The sequence below is a fragment of the Mus musculus genome, chromosome 2 (assembly GCF_000001635.26).
Source record: "Mus musculus strain C57BL/6J chromosome 2, GRCm38.p6 C57BL/6J".
Taxonomy (NCBI): domain Eukaryota; kingdom Metazoa; phylum Chordata; class Mammalia; order Rodentia; family Muridae; genus Mus; species Mus musculus.
The window spans coordinates 121,131,840-121,137,291 of NC_000068.7; the positions used below are offsets into that span (position 1 = coordinate 121,131,840).

Here is a 5,452-nt window from a genome sequence, read left to right on the forward strand (position 1 = left end):
AGGCAGAGGCAGAGGCAGGAGGCAAAGTTCTGAGTCTGAGCCAGAGCTACACAGGGAAACTATCTCAAAACCAAACAAACAAACAACAAAAGAGTGAGAGAGTTTTTCCAAGGAGGAGGCAAATCACAATATAAATGATCAGGGCCTTCAAGAAGACTCTGAATAAAAGGTGCTTGCCATCAAGCCTGAGGACACAAGGTTAATCCCCAGGACCCATACAATGAAAGCAAAGAACCGACTCCCACAAATTGTCCTCTGACTTCCACAAATGTACACACACACACACACACACACACACACACACACACACACACACACACACAAATCTTAAAATGTGAGAAAATGAGAGATTATCGCCTAAAAATAAAACTATAGTAATCATGCTGTCTCAAACTCACTCTATAGAAGTTGGCTTTGAACTTCTGCTCTTCCAGACTCTACCTTCACTGCCTATATTGCTGGGATTACAGATGTGTGTCACCACCCCTAACTCTTATGTGGTGCTGAAGATAGAATTCAGGGCTTTGGACATACTAGGCAAGCAATCTATCAACTCATCTATTTGCCCAGATAAAGGGTCTTTTATTGTTGTTTTGTTTAAGATAGAATCTCACAGTTTCCCAAACTGATCTCAAATTTATAATCCTTTTGCCTCTGTCGAGGGTTGTCATATGTACAGATATGTCCAGTTATAATCTCTGCTTTAAACATTATAATTTGCTATTAATTCATTACTGATTTTAGCTTAACTAAACCACATATACACTCATGTGATTTAAATTTTAGCACACTTACTGTGCTGTTCTTTAGTAATAAAACTATTGTGTTTGGACTCAGTTACCTAAATGTAAATTTGATATATTGGGGTATAGACTCTATTTTTCCTTTTAATTATTTGTGGGAGGAAAGGAAGGAGTTGCATATATAAGCTAAGTCTCTGGTTTGTTCATAAATAAAACAATCAGCTTGACTTTGCTTTAACAGATATAACTCTAAGGTTATACTCTGATGGAAAGCCTAAAAATGTGAATAAGCTAAGAAATGAGAGAGGCAGAGAGTTGCACAATATCTACACACCATTCTCATTACAGTTTACTTAGCAGCCTTAATCTTCCAGTCAGGTAGCAAATGACTTTGCACATAGAAATGAGGACAAGGCTTTCCTCTATTTAACTTACATTGAGATTACATAGCAGGCCACGCCCAGTGAAGCACCACAGCATTCTGGGAAGCTCCTGCATGTGCTCACAGGCATCTGTAATTGCATGTTCTTGGTCTTTCAGATTGGTTTTATGGCCAAGTTAATTCATTCCATCTCCAAAGGCTATGGGGTAACTGTGGACCATTGTTAAGCAAAGAAGGCCAAACATCAGCTGGAAATTGCAATCCAAGAGGTTTGGATCCATTCCATAAAGCTATGAGTGGGCTGATGATATGGCTTATAGGGTAAAGGCATTTGCTGCCAAGCCTGATGACCTATTCAGTTGCTGGAACTCACAAAATAGGAGAGAACTGATTGTTGCAAGTTATCCTCTGGCCTCCACATGTGTACCGTGGTACTCCCATATGTGGATGTACACACACCACACACACACACACACACACACACACACACACACACAAATACATATATACATACATACATCATACATACATACATACGTACATACTACAGTAAAGGTAGGAGTGTCTCTAGGAAGTCTAACCTCCTTATTCAGCTAAGAAAGTTGAACTTTTAAGTATTGGGGCTGAGGCTTGGGGAGATGCGCAGTAGGTAGAGTACATGAAGAACCCACAGTACACATTGCTAATTCCAGTGTCCTTACAGTGGGATGGAAGGTGAAGACAGAAGAATCCCAAGAGACTCATGGACCAGCTAGCCTGATATATGCAGCAACCAACAACAAAGAGGCCCTATCTCAGACTGGAAAGTGAAGCGATGGTTCTGCGCTGTGGCTGCTTCGAGGTCACTGTGTTCTGCAAATGAGCTCCAGAAACTCATTGGTCCCCAGGGTGAACTCCAATGCGCTTGTACTTTAATGTTCACATCTCCCCCAGGGAAGCAGTTTTTACAACAGTAAGGTTTGTGGGGTTTTGTTGTTGTTTATTTTTTGTTTGTTTTGATAGTGGGGTCTTGATGTATAACTACCTTGTCTGGAACTCATCACAATCCACCCGTCTCAATCTCCCAGCTGCTGGTATGTACTACTACTCCCAACAAGACTTGATGTCAAACTAGACATCACTGGATAGAGCAAATGCTGCTTAGGAACTCACCTTAGAAACTTGCTCTCATATTCATCAAATTTCCACAGAAAATACACTTCTCTCTCTCTCTCTCTCTCTCTCTCTCTCTCTCTCTCTCTCTCTCTCTGTTTTGTTTTCAAGACAGGGTTTCTCTGTATAGCTCTGGCTGTCCTAGAACTCACTTTGTAGACCAGGCTGGCCTCAAACTCAGAAATCTGCCTGCCTCTGCCTCCCAGGTGCTGGGATGAAAGGCGTGCACCGCCACCGCCTGGCTGACAATACACTGCTCTTATCCAAGGGAAGGTTGGTTACATTTGGGTGTCCTTGTGGAATGAGCTCGAGAGTAAAGCATTGGTTGCTGGGGGTTGAGTTTGGGATTACAAAACAATAAACTAGGACTTCAAGGTCTGAAAAAGGTCACCTAGGAAATATATGCACACTGGAATAGATGCATGGGAACATATCTGATCTATCTCCCTAAGGACGCTCAGAAGGATTAAAACTGCATAAAGATAAAAGATGGCCTGATCTAGACCAGCAGATCATTTGTCAGTGACAGGGTCCTCAGTGGGAGGGCCAAGACATCAGAAGATGAAGACAGGAAAGGTTCGGCAATAGGAAGTATTGGACAAGCTGATGACTTGCAAGCTTCATTTGGAGGTACAGCATCTACACCCAGGGGAGAAATGGGAGAGTCCACAGAGAATATCATACAACCAGACAAAGTCAAAGTCAAGCAGGGTTGCACAAAGGGAACACAGGGTGTTTCAAGAGCCTTATAGACCTAGCACACAACAGCCTTAGGACTGAATGATAGCTAGCTAACTCCAGTCTCTACAGAGGGAAAAGCCAAATTCCCAGGAACTAAAACCTTAATTCCTTTGAGCCCTGGCCATCAGCCCTAAATTGACTTTGCAAAGTCTGTTCTTGGACAATGTCATGGAGCTAGGTTCCTGTTGTCCTTTCATTAGGGCCTTGGAGAAAAGCATTGGATTAGCCTGGCTCTCAACAGTGGATATTTGGTTGAAAAACTGAGGGCAGTCAGAGAAGTGTTAGCTTAGCCTCTGAAGGGCAGTTCATATCCAAGAACCAATGTGGGCTTTGTGTGTTCTTTGTTGTTTCTTGGGTTTTTATGTCATCCTTGCACGGGACCCAGGCTTATCTTCACTGTATCATTCCAATGTTAGCAGATGTGTTGCCAAATGTAAATGTGTTTTGCCCACTTGTATATCTGTGCACCACACGTGTGCCTGATGCCTTTGGAGGCCAGAAGAGGGCACTGGATCCCTGGGAAATGGGATTACCAGTGGTTGTGAGCCTCCATATGGGTGCTATGAGTCAAACTTGGGTCCTCTGGAAGAGCAGCCAGTGCTCTTTAACTGCTGAGCCATCTCAGCAGTCCCACAACTTGTTCTCTTATGCTAATAGGATGCACTGCTTATGAGACCCAGAGGAAAGATTCTTCTCTTTCCTTAATAATTTTTTCTGGCCTAGAAAGAAAAAAATCATGAAAAGAGAGAAGACAATCACTAAAAATAACTCTCAAGGGCTGGAGAGATGGCTCAGCGGTTAAGAGCACTGGCTGCTCTTCCAGAGGTCCAGAGTTCAATTCCCAGCAACCACATGGTGGCTCACAACCATCTGTAATGGGATTCAATGCCCTCTTCTGGTGTGTCTGAAGACAGTGACAGCGTACTCATATACATAAAATAAATAAATAAAACAAAAAACAAAAAACCTCTCAAAACTATACCAAAGCCTGATAGTAGAATTTTAGAACAAAAATACTCAAAATTACAATAAAGAATCAAAAGTACTCTTCCAATTTCACCAACTGCTGCAGACTGCCATTAATAAAACTAACCAGTACATGCAGAATGCTGCTCTGGGAAAGTTTTTCTATATGTTCTAATTAGGGAGAGTTTTAAGAGATAATTTAACTAAGCATGTTGCAAAAATAGGGTTAAAGTTGGAAGGCATGCTAAATCTTATAACTACTTCCAGAAAACACAAGTTAGTTCTCTTGAAGGAACAAGTCTGGGCCCAATTACTCATAATGGGCTGCCTGGCATAATAGGACCTGCTGCACTGATTTGGGTCTGGCATACGCCAACATTCTCTTGATGACCTCCCTTTACCTTTTTATACCCACAGTAATGAAATTATAATGATTGCTGAATGAAATGAGTTTATAGTGAGGTCTCATTAAACTTCCTGTACTATCTGCTACACAGTTGGGAGCAAACGGTCTCCTTGGACCTGCTCCTGAAAGCTGGAGGTAGGCTGTAGTAAACTCACAAAAAGAAACATATCTATCATGCTGCAGTCAATTATCTAGCACTTGGCCCACTGAGAGCCTTGCTGGATGCTGCCCTGTATTCTAAGACTCATGCTATAACCAATGAATTTTCCAGAAAGGGCCATTATAAAGTCTCGGGAAAGTTTATGTTAATCTACAACCCTAGTCAGTTTTTATATTAACTACCCTTCACATCCATTTTATGTGCAAAGTCATAAAAAAATTAGAGAAAAGGAACTGTATGTCATGAAGTCCACTAAGAAGATTAATGGATAATAATAATCAGTTGTATACTTACAGAATCTCAAGATGCAACTGTAACCAGGATTGTACTAGTGTAACAGTTCTACCCACTACCACTAAGTTATGAAGCTCATGTTATACACAACTTACATGACTAGGTCTCAAAACTTAAGAAATGTCATTACTATCTTCAAAACTTAATAGACAGATTGTCTAATCACTTAAGGGATATCTGAGGGGAGTCTAATGGCTGTAGATTATAAGATACACTACAATCCAACATTCTTTAATGCCTTTAAATTTTCACAAGTTGCTAATTGCTACTTGTGGTGGTTTGAATGAGAATTCCCCATACTGGCTCATGAATTTGAAGACTTGGTCCCTAGATGGTGGTACTGTCTGGGAAGATGTATGTGTCTTTCCTAAAGGAAACATGTCACTTGGTGGGAATGAGGCTGGGGGATGGGGGCGAAGTGCTTAATGCCTCTCCCTGCTTGTAGGTTGCCGTTCTATGCTCGTGGTAAAGGATGTGAGTTTTCAGCGTTCTTGCTTCTAGCCACCACACCAGGATGGTCTATCTCTGGAACCAAAAGCCCAAATAAACCTTTCCTTAAGTTGCCTTGGTCATGCTGTTTCTTTTTTAAATCTTTTTTTTTTTTTTTT

General features: G+C 41.4%; 1 non-coding gene across 1 annotated transcript; it reads right to left on the reverse strand.

Annotated features, from left to right (window-relative positions):
• Nucleotides 1–3,351: 3,351 nt before the first annotated feature.
• On the reverse strand, nt 3,352–3,457 carry Gm23858. Its single transcript, XR_003954165.1, has one exon. It is a non-coding gene; the product is annotated as a U6 spliceosomal RNA (small nuclear RNA).
• Nucleotides 3,458–5,452: the final 1,995 nt, after the last annotated feature.